The 11,680-nt window shown below is 47.3% G+C and overlaps 1 protein-coding gene across 2 annotated transcripts in view; it reads right to left on the bottom strand.

The window, feature by feature from the left end:
• LOC150065692 (myb/SANT-like DNA-binding domain-containing protein 3) overlaps positions 1-9,513 on the bottom strand; it is a 129,562-nt gene extending 120,049 nt beyond the window's left edge. For both annotated transcript variants that reach the window (XM_090330334.1, XM_090330336.1), the window contains exon 1: positions 9,429-9,513. The gene's annotated coding sequence lies outside the window, so the exon portion shown is untranslated. The remainder of the gene's footprint in view (positions 1-9,428) is intronic.
• Between the last annotated feature and the right edge of the window lie 2,167 nt (positions 9,514-11,680).

The following is an 11,680-nucleotide window of genomic DNA, read 5'->3' as shown; positions in this document are numbered from 1 at the left end:
TGGAACTTGAAATAAAGGAGGCTACAGTCTTTAGCTCACAGCCTTAGGCTATAGTCTTAAGCTCGCCTTGGGCTGAAGTCTTGGGCTGCTGACTTGAGCTGTAGTGCTCCCCACCCCATCTTTTTCTTGTCTTCTTCTTTTCCAAGTCCCTACCCTACTAAGTCAGGAATCCCCATTCGCTGCCGGCTGGCTCCGGCAGTAGATGAAGACAAGAGAAGCTACTGTATAATAAAACAGAACAGAGGATGCAAACAGTACCAAGATTTCAGAATCATGGGGAAATTACTCCAAAAGACTTGACATTTCCGGTGGGCGAAGGGAAATGGAGACAAAAACATGAGAAGGGGTATTAATGTGTGTGTGTGGAGTAATGCATCTTATATCTGGTGAGTATAACTGTAACCTTTCTATTAATTACAAAAAATATGAGAAAAAAAAAGATTTGACATTTCCATCCTTATATGTGTGACCTTAGGTCATGTTCCTGGAGCAACCTCAGATTCATCTTTACCAGGTGTGGATCTCTGATTCCTCAGGTCTAAGGCCCACTTTGAAAAGCATACAACCTTATATAAACAATTTCTATCATTTCAGAAATGAAGGAGCCTGTGGAGAGACTCCGTCCACCGTCCTTGTTCATAACAAGAAAATGGAAGATCACAAACATAAAGTAGATTGCCTAAGATCACAAAGATAACAAGAGAAAAGTCCAATGCCATTTTACCCCAGCTATCTGATATTACGACGACAGATAATCCACAACTGTCTTTTAGGCTCTTAGCCTTGAGAGGCTCTAAACTATTCAATTCTGTCTTGCCATCCTCATAGTGCTGAGTAAGCACATTTCACATCCAAGTGTTTAGGAAAGTCAAGGCCAAAGAATGTAGGTTTCACAGAAGAGAATGACAAAAATCTAACAGACTCTCCCACAACACACCACCTCATCCCCAAAGTGAAGGTTTAGAATGAGGGGACTGGTGTGGTCAGGATCTCCTCCTACCAGGTATCACTCTTTTATTCACACGGAAAATACTGAGTGCTGGAGAGAGATTTATTAAACATATCAAATGCAGTTCAGACCCTAATAAACAACAGTAAGAAGGTATTTATCCTCAGGCAGTGGACCTCTGTATCCCTAACTTTCCAGGTATGTGCTTGGATCCCATTTCTCTAAGGTCTCTCGTGATGACACACGATCAGATCCCTTTCTTCCCCAAATGCCCCAAATAAGTTTTCTGTGTCCATCAATACTTCTATTCCTTATAAAGATGTAATGTTCTCCAACTTAAATCTATTAGCCCTTTTTCTACAAAATCTATACAATTTTCTGTATGATCTCCCAGTCCATTTTAAACTGAGTGTAATTTTTATAATGAAATCAATGGATTTACACTGGATGTTCTTCAACTACATAGCACTCAGAGCGAAGTCTTACCTAACTGCCCCATCCCAACTCCTCTGCCTGCTGTGCTGCCATTATGCCCACTTTCCCCGTGCCCCTCACTCTTTAAGAATCGCCGATCTAGACTGGGAGTTTGGCCTAGTGGTAGAGTGCTTGCCTAGCATCCATAAAGGCTTGTGTTCAATTCCTCAGTATCACGTATATAGAAAAAGCTGAAAGTGGTGCTGTGGCTCAAGTGGTAGAGCTCTCACCTTGAGAAAGCCCAAGGACAGTGCTCAGGCCCTGAGCTCAAGTCCTAGAACCAGCAAAAAAAAAAAAAAAAAAATCACTGACTTAACTGGGTGCCAGTAGCTCAAACTTGTAATCCTAGCTACTTGGAAAGCTAACATCTGAAGATCATGGTACAAAGCCAGCCTGGACAAGAAAGTCTGCAAGACTTTCATATCCAATTAACCACACACACACACACACACACACACACACACACAAATCACTGATTTAAGGACAGCTCTCATTCACAAGAGAACTGATCTTCCTTTTGTTTATAAATAACATTATACATAATGCTATTTTATACATATCCTATGTATGTACACACACACTTTTTAATTTTCTTTTCTTTTCTTTTTTTTTTTTTGTGCCAGTCCTGGGCTTGAGCTCAGGGCCTGAGCACTGTCCTTGGACTTTCTCAAGGCTAGAGCTCTACCACTTGAGCCTCAGCACCACTTCCGGCTTTTTTCTATATATGTGGTACCGAGGAATCGAACCCAGGTCTTCATGCATGCTAGGCAAGCACTTTAACCACTAGGCCAAACTCCCGGCCCCACACTTTTTAATTTTCTCGAGGGAGTCCTGGGGCTTGAACTTAGGGCCTAGGAGCTGCCTCTGAGCTTCTTTGTACTCAAGGCTAATGCTCTACCACTTGAACCATAGCTCCACTTTCAGCTTTTTCTGAGTAGTTTTCTGGACTCTTCTGCCTGGGCTGGCTTTGAACCACTTTCTCAGATCTGAGACTCCTAGTAGCTAGGATTATAGGCAAGAGCCACCAGCACTTGGCTCTAAATCTTTTTTCTATCTTATTTCTTCACAAGATATTACTAGAAGAAGCATAGTTGCCACAAGAGACAAAACATTCTAAAGTTCTGAGACATCAATACCTTGTCCTTATAAAATGCTGCACCAATTTACATTCCTACTAGCAGTCCATTAGCATGCCTGCTTCTCTGCTTCATTTACTCTTGTTGTTGATACACTAAAAAACATTCTTCATCAACTGTAAAGATTTTTTAAAAAATCATTTCATCATTTAACAGCATATGCACTGCAGATCTCAGGCAAGTAAACCACACTCTGACATTCTTCGGTCCTTGGGATTCTGAACAATGAAATTACACAAAACTTATACCAAGCCATTTAATAATAATTCTTCACATGTACAGTACTGCCAATGCGCTAGGTAGTGGTGGATTTAAGGGGAGTATAAAGATCACAGAGGATTTTGCCCTCAAAGTGGCCATTTGAGCAATGACAATAGAAGATAACTTTACTGAGCACTTCTCATAGCTTAGGTACCAAATGCTTTATGTGCACTATATCATTTAATCTTCCCAAAAATAGCCCTTAAGAGCACTGCTTGTAACACTCAAAAGACATTTCTGTTAAGGAAAATTTTAAGTACCAGAAGAAATTATACAATTGCTCTCAAAAGCAAATACTCAGAATTACCAACACCTGGGGACCATTAATAGCCTATTAACCAAACTGTTATTTAATCACTAGTTAAGTAAATCCAGACTTAGCAATTTACTTTGCTTAATTCTGTAGAACAGCAGGCCTCCTTGGGCCATGTGGCTGTGTTCTACAGAGCTGTAAAGGGAGTCTAGTATAAAACAATATACTCCAAAGATTCCCTATGGATTCTTAGCTAAGCAGTTTATTTTTACTAACTAATTATTCCCATTTACTAGATAAGAAAACCAAGGCTTAGGAACTTACCTTGATAATACAGATCATTAGTGGCAAAGACCCTAGGATTCAAACTGAGTTCTGACTGCCAGCCCCTTGCTCTTCTGCTCTGCTGGGTTATTTCAGATGTAATGACAGCCTCTACCACCTCCAATTACACCAGTAAGCAATCCACAAGTCAGATAGGAAAGGTCCCAAAGTAGAACAAATTAAAGTGAGTTGTGCCTACCCACTTCTTTTTTTTTTTTTTGCCAGTCCTCGGCTTGAGCTCAGGGCCTGAGCACTGTCCTTGGACTTTCTCAAGGTTAGGGCTCTACCACTTGAGCCTCAGCACCACTTCCGGCTTTTTTCTATATATATGTGGTACCAAGGAATCGAACCTGGGTCTTCGTGCATGCTAGGCAAGCACATTAACCACTAGGCCAAATTCCGGGCCCTTCCGGCTTTTTTCTATGTATGTGGTACAAAGGAATCGAACCCGGGTCTTCGTGCATGCTAGGCAAGCACTTGAACCACTAGGCCAAACTCCTGGCCCGCCTACCCACTTCTTATAGTTGGCTCTGCCCCTTCTCTTCCTGCCCACCTCCACCCCATCCATATTCCTCCCTTCCATGACCTTCTTGTCTCTCTCAACTGAAGACCCCTAAGCCCTCATCCACCTCCTTCAGATATACCTCACTTATGCTCATCAGAGCTTTCTTATTATGCCTAATGCTAATGAGGCTACTGGCCAAAAAGAAAACTACAATAGAATCAAGTGGGCCTAGTGATTTAGACAACAGCTAGTGGGGCCTAACCTCTCACTCAACCTCTTCGGTCCATGGTTTGTGCTCTACCACTTCAGCCTCACCTCCACGTCCAGGTTTTGTTTTGCAGTTTTTTGGTCAGCTGTGGGGCTTGAACTCATAGCCTGGGCACTGTCCCTCAGCTCTTTTGCTCAAAGCTAGTGCTATACCATGAGGCCCATACACAGGCTTAAATTTGTCAGATAAGCAATTCTAAAAAAAAAAAAAGAATAATCATAAAATAAAGTAGCAAAGGCAGGTAATCCTGTGCTCCAGAGCTCCACTATACAGTAGGCGCCTGACAAATACTTGTGAAATACATGTTGAAACCAACATATGTGTGTGTGTATATGTGAGAGAGAGGGGGGGGGGAGGGAGGGAGGGAGGGAGGGAGAGAGAGATCTTAGGCTGGAACTTAGGATCTAGGTGCTAGCTATCCCAGGACTTCTTCTGCCCATCCTCTTATCACTTGAGCCTGGAACTTTCTAGACCAAGCTGGCTTTGAACCGCAATCCTCAGATCTTAGCCTTCAAAATGGCTAAGATTACGGGCATGAATCATGGGCATACATGCTTGTCGTTTACAATTTGAACACCTTTCAGGTAAATGCACTACCATCTAAAATGTCTTCTTTTTTACAAGAATTTATAGCTGGGTGCTGGCGGCTCACATCTCTAATCCTAGCTATTCAAGAGGCTAAGATATAAGATCAGAGGATGGAGGTTCAAAGCTAGCCCAGGCAGGAAAATCTATGAAAGCCTTTCATTTTTAACCACCAAAAACCCAAAAGTGGAACTCTGGCCCCAGTGGCAGAGCACTAGCCTTGTGCATAAAAGCTCAGGATCAGTCTCGAGTTCAAGTACCAGGACAGGTCAAAATAAACAAAAAACAGAAAGACTTTATCAGAGATATCATTTTCAGACTTCTTGTAAGTTATGATCCAAAAGGAAATTGAGATTCTTTCCTTCCTTCCTTCCTTTCTTACAGGCTAGCCTGACTCTCCTGCCTCAACTTCCCAAGTACTAAGATTAAATACCTGGCTGAGCTGCCAGGAGAGCCTTGGGAGAGCTACAATGCATTCATGATTTCATTTTGCCCCCATACACTCAGACCTAGCTACCTGAGGTGGCCATTTCCTTTCTGCAGCTCCACCTCTATTCTTGGCTCTCAGATGACTCTAGTCTTACACTTGGTGCTAAACTTGCTTTCTCCAATGTGTTCCTTCCTCTTCCCTACCAACTCCAAAGGACCAAGCAATTCTGAAGTGTTGGTTTTTACCATCTGCGCCTCTGAGCAGAACAAGCCATGTGCTTCAGGCACACATCTCCCCTCCGCCCCCTTTCTTGACCTCTTCAGTTCTCCCTCCCTCTAGTCCCTCCTTTAAACAAGAGGATGGTTCTTAAAGATCCTGATTCCTTTCTTCACTTCCCCCACAACTCCCTTCTAAACCATCCCCAGTCCAGGGTTCCCTTACATGCTTTTAGAATCATTAAAGCATCACAGACAGCAAGTTGGAAATGCAGAAGGTCCCTTCTGTGGGTGTTCTCATTCCAGCCTGCTTCCAAAGAACACACTCCTACCCCGCCCCCAACCCGTTCTGTTCAGACCACAGGCTCTTTTCTAGGTCAGGGTTGGGGAGTATTTGCTTTTTTTTTTTTAAGTCGGTCGTGGGACTTGAACTCTGGGTGTGAGCACTGTCCCTGAGTTCTTCAGCTCAAGGCTACCGCCCTACCCCTTGAGCCACAGCACCACTCTCAGTTTTCTAGTGGTTAATTAGACATAGGAGTCTCACAGACCCAGGATGGCTTTGTACCAGGATCCTCAGATCTCAGCCTCCTAAGCAGCTAGGATTCTAGGTGTAGCCACTGCACTGGGCTGAATTTTTATGTTTTCCTGTGGGTTTCTCAGCACTGAGATCTATCCTTGAGGAAGTGTTGGGTAAGAGGATCCAAGCTTAGAGCTCCCCTTTATATGGAACTTTTTCCCACAGCAAATGCTTCGAACAAAATAGGGGTGTCAAGAACTTTTCTCCCTGGTCCAATTTTCTCCCCTTAGCATCAAACACATTGCTAATAATGTTATCTACCAACCACCTCAGTCTGGCTTTTTCCGATGGGCACCTCAGAACTCTCCAAGTCTCCAAAGCTAATTAAAACCTCTAATTATTCCTCCACCTCCAAATCTAATGTCTGATAACTGCAGCCACATCACTGTAGCTTTCCAAAGAGAAACCCTGCGTACTCTCCAACATGTGCGACTAGTTAACAGACCTATCCCACATTTCACTTCCACGTCCACCACCTCCCTTCCCATTTTCACTGCCCACGTGTGAGGCCAGTCCTACAGCTCTAAAATCATCTCCCAAACTGCCAGCCCATCTTCCACACAACCACAGGGGACACCTTCCTAGAACACTGCAATCACATCTCTCCCACGTGTAAGTGATTGACAGGTTCAACCTCCTCCCACACCCATCTAGTCCTGATTATAGAACTCCTTCATCTCCCCTCCCTGCCTGCCCTCACTTTCAGCTTAACCATACCAACTTCATCTTCTTGCCTTTGAATCTGCTGTATCCTAAAGCTTCTGGGAGCACTGGGCTCCTCCTGTGGGAGGGACCCCAGGGTCCTTCTGGGGTCTATTTCTATCTCACAAGACCCAGCTCCTACGAAAGTTTTTGGAAGCTTTCCTTTAAGGCTGTGCTTTATGCACAACTGCTTCTAGAATGAGCTGGAAGCAGTGTAAACATTACACACAATGCACCTAGATTTTTGCTTTTAAAGAGAGACTAGGGGGGCAGACAAGACAGAGTAAAAAGAGGAAGGCTAGGAAGCACAATGAGATATTTAGAATCTCTATCTTAGGCCTCATACTCAACCCACTGAGGACCACTGGCCACTCTTCTCTGAGCCTACGGCCAAACCTAGATGCTTGCTTGGTAGAACTTCCCTGTTCTTGTCTTTCTTTTTTGTAAACAAACAATATTCTTGGCTAGGAGTTTGGAGTGTTCACTTAGCATACATGAAGCCCAGGAATCGAGTCCTTGGTACCACATTCACAGAAAAGTGGCTCAAGTGGTAGAGCACTAGCCTTGAGAAAGCTCAAGGACAGTGCCCAGGCCCTGGGTTCAAGCCCCAGGACTGACCAAAAAAAGGAAAAAAAAAACTCTCCATTGTCCATTGTCCCTTCTCTGGACTTAAGAGAATACATAATTTCTGACTCCTCTCTGCATGCCAGTATGTAGATGTGACTCAGCACACAACCCAGGCTCAGTAGGTATTTGTTGAATGAATGTACTCTGGAACAGGAAAATCAATAGCATTATCGAGCCCCCTGCTATGCATTTGGGGGGGAAAAAAGGAAAATCACAAAGTTAGGAAATGGCAGACCAAGGGATGTGAACCTCAAACTATCTATGTCTATCTTCTCTCCACAGCAATCACTCTATCCACTGCACCTTCTTTCCTGTACTCAAATACTCTCTCCTGGGCTGGAGGCAAAAGCAAACTTCCTGAACACTTACAATACAGGCCAATCTGAGTCCCTTGAGCCTCCCTTACACTTGGGTGAGAAATTGAGAGAGGACAGAGTGTCTGGCCCTCAGAACAAGGTCTGCAAGGTACTCAGCAGATTGTGTGCTGAAGTGGTCAGCTCCCCTGCCCGCCTGTGGCTTGAGCTCCTGGGCCTTTCCTGCTTTCCTCTTCCTTCTTCTGAGCTTTCCAATCCTCATTTCAAATTGTAATGATGTGCCCCAGAACACTCTCTTCAGTCCCACAACTTCTCTAACCAAATAAACCACCTCCCCATACAGCAGCAAAGCCTTTTAGGTGTCCTATCAACTCCTGGGGCTGGTGAGCAGATCCCTTAACTCCCAAAACACAATAATACAAGAACTGCAGGCATCCTGGGAAGGGACAATGTCACTTCAGGAGGCCTAGTTCCAGGGGCCTGCATTCCATCTCAACACTTTTGTCCTGGCCAGGGAGTAAGAAGGGACAACCAGTGATCTCACTTCCGGCACCCCTCCCTCCCTCCTTGCCTTGGTCTCTAAGGGAAGGAGGCTGCTGGGAGGACTGGACCCCCCCCCAAAATACACACACACACACACACACACACACACACACACGCCTCCCTCAGTATCTTAGATCCTCCAGCTCTCAGAACGCTTTTTTTCTTCAAGTCCCAAAGTCTCACCACCATCCTGAAATCTAACTTAGGAACTACGGTTTCTGAATTAACATTCAACAATTTTTTAAATAAACACATGGAAGGCCCAATGTGACATGCTGAAATGTATGCATAACCCAAGGCCTTATTATTCTCCAACCGCCAGTGCTAAAGGTGTGAAAAAAATATATATATATATCAGTATCTTTATGATACAAGAAATCTGTACTCTTCAAACATTACCACCCCAAGGAAGCATTTATTCTCCAGAATGCCGGGATAGGAAGACTAAATTCTTCACTGTGCCCGACTCCTCAAGAAACATTATTTGTCATACAGTAGCTCCCCCATCGTGCCAGTACAATCATTTAATAGTAATTCATGCAAACTGTTTAGGAACTCAGGCTGGTATATTGAAGACAAATCAAAGAAAAAAAAAGAAAAAGAAAAAGAAAGAGAAAGAGAAAGAGAAGCAGTGGTCAAAATGTAGCCTGATCACACAGACACTTGATCTTATTCGCACTAGTACCAGGGGGTAGATGTCACATCCCAGCCCCGGGGACCCCTCACCCCCACCCCCTGAAACAGAGGTCCACAGGCCCGAAGTCGAGGAGCCTTCCCAAGGTCAGTGGTGTAGAGCTGAGATGCTCAGCCTTCACCCCACGATCCTCCAAGTGGAGGACCCCTCCCACGAGAGCCCTGGACCATGCACGGGGGGGGGGGGTGTTCCTTAATGGAGACAAGTAAGCAAAAGCGCTGAGCGCAGCGCATGGCATACGGGGGAGGGGGGGAAGACCCGAGAATGGAAGACTACCTGGGTTCTTCTCCAGCGACTCCCCCACCCCGCCACTCCCGGACCCGAGGGGCCGACCCCCCCTCTTCCTCAGCCCCCCCCTCCAGCCCAGCGGCATCTGGGATCTCCCCCGGCCCGCGCCCCGGGGCTTTGTACGCAGCAGGCCGGCCCCCACTCACCGCGTCCCGCGCCAGGCCTGCAGAGCTGGGGTCGCGGCGGCTGGGCCCGGAAGCCCGCCAGGCCGCCCCCGCCCTCCTCCGCCCCCTCCCCCGGGTTCCCCCCCCCCACTCCCTACGATCGCCCGGCCCCCTCCTACCTGCGGCAGCGGCTGCGGCGGCGGCGCGCGGCCGAGGGACCCGGGGAGGAGCGGGCGCGGCGGCCTGGGCGGCTCTGGAGGGCAGGGCGGGCCGGGAGGGCCGCGGGCTCCGAGCGCCGGACAGCGGCGGCGCGTCCCCGGACGGCCAGGCCCCGCCGCGCGCGCCGCGGCCACAAAGCCCCGCGCCGCCGCCGCCGCCCCCCTCGCCGGCCGCCGCCACCACCGTGGGTCGGTCTGCCGCTCGGTCTCGGTGGGCGCCGGGAGGGCGGGAGCGCGGCCCCGCTCAGTCCCCACCTCTTCGAGCTCCACCGCGGCCGCCAGGCTCCCCGGGACGTTGAGGCGGGGCGCGGGGTCCGCGCCGAGCCCGGACCGGGTCGCCCCCCCCACCCCACCCCACCAGCCCGCCGGCATCCTGGGGGCCGGCGTGGTTCCCTTTTCCCCACCTTTGCCGGGGCGCTCCCGAGGGCCCCGGCATATGGCCGCATTTCCATGAATGACAACAAAAGAAGCCTTTTGTCCCCCTCGGCGGATGGCCGTCACGGACTTCAGCTCACCCCGAACCCCCTGACCCGCCGTAGGCTTTTGGGGGCGGGGGTGGGGGACTCAATGATGTTACAGACAGCACTACCCCCCCCCCCCCGACGGGCAGACTTCAGCCCTAACTTTTTGTCTTCTAATGGGCAGGGTCCGGGGGTGTGCGCCCCCGGCGTGGCCCGCACGGCCCCCGCCGAGCCGTGGACCCGCTCCGGACACGGGGTGTGGGCCCCCCCCCGGGGTGGGGGGACGTGAACCCCAACGCACAACGTGACTGAGCATCTGTGGGGACCCCCCCCACACACACACAGGGCACCTGACCACTTCTCCAAGGACGGTGGCTGGGCCAAGTCTTGCCCTACACCCATTACAGATCCCAAGATCACAGAAAAGCCTATTTATTTTTTTTCCGTTTTGATGGAAGTGCAGTTCTCCTAGTGTAAAACTACCCGCTGCCCAAAGAAACAGCTCGGTGGCATTCATTATGTTCAGCACGTTCACAAACCCATGCACCAATCAAGCAGTCACTCCACAGTCCCTGGCAACCACTGACTCGATTTACCTTTTTCTGGATATTTTATATAAATGGAATGGCACAATGTCTGGCAACTTTGAGCCGAATGGGTTTAAGGTCCACCCCCTGAGCCAGTACTTCATTGTTTTTGTTGTGCTGTTTTTTGTTTTTTTTTTTCTTTTCAAGATTGTAAAATGTGAATTTGGACCAGTGCCTTAGAATAATGAAAATAAAGATTGCATGCAGTAGGTAAAGGAATCAAAGATTCCTTCCCCCCAACTCTTCCACTCCAATCCTGGGTCTTGAACTCAGGACCTGGGTGCTGCTTTCCCTGAGTCTCTTTTGCTCAAGGCTAACACTGTACCACTTGAGCCACAGATCCACTTTGGGCTTTTTTAGTAGTTAATTGGAGATAGAGTCTCACAGACTTCCCTGCCCAGCTGGCTTTGAACTACAGTCCTCAGAATAGTCTCCTGAGTAGCTAGAATTACAAGCATAAGCCATTGACGCCTGGCCAATAGTTTTTTTTTGTTGTTGTTTTTTTAAATATATGCTCCATGGGAAGTTCCAATCTGCACTGCTAAGAAAAAGTAACAAACTGCAAGCAAATAGCATCCAGTATAAGCTTACTTCCAGAAAACGGCAACACAAACCTCTATATTTTACTATCACAGCACTGAAATTTTGGCTACCCAGAGGTAGCCGTAAAATAACTTTCCTGGATTCCCTGTTGGAAACGTGTGATCTCAACAAGTTCTAGAAGAGTAAATTGTAAGCAGACATTGCCTTAGGTTTCTTTTCCTGGTTGAAAATGTAGACTATGGTGAGATGACATTAGGCCCTTCCTATATAGTACACAGACAAACCCACAGAGGCAGCAGTCGGGATCACCAGGACAAAAGGCAAGTGTTGAGGATGATAAACTGAAAGGAAGAGGCGGGGCTCCTGGTGACACTGTGAGCTGACAGGCCCAGGCCCGCCTGCTGTGCTGAGTCTAAGCTTCTTTTCCTTTTCATGGTAAAAAGAAATGGACCCATTATCAACATCCAATTCTAGGATATTTGCATCATCTCAAAATCTGTACCCATTAAATACTAACTCCCCATTTCTTCTCTACCCCATCTCTAGCAATCGTACTTTACTTTCTGTCTTAATTGTTCCAGGTACCTCATACAAGTGGAATTGTATAAGTTCTTCTGTTTCT

Source organism: Megascapheus bottae, chromosome 3 (genome assembly GCF_031878675.1).
Source record: "Megascapheus bottae isolate mThoBot1 chromosome 3, mThoBot2.hap1, whole genome shotgun sequence".
Classification (NCBI taxonomy): Eukaryota; Metazoa; Chordata; class Mammalia; order Rodentia; family Geomyidae; genus Megascapheus; species Megascapheus bottae.
The sequence above is the reverse complement of the archived record's forward strand: the minus strand, read 5'-3'. Positions and strand labels throughout refer to the sequence as shown.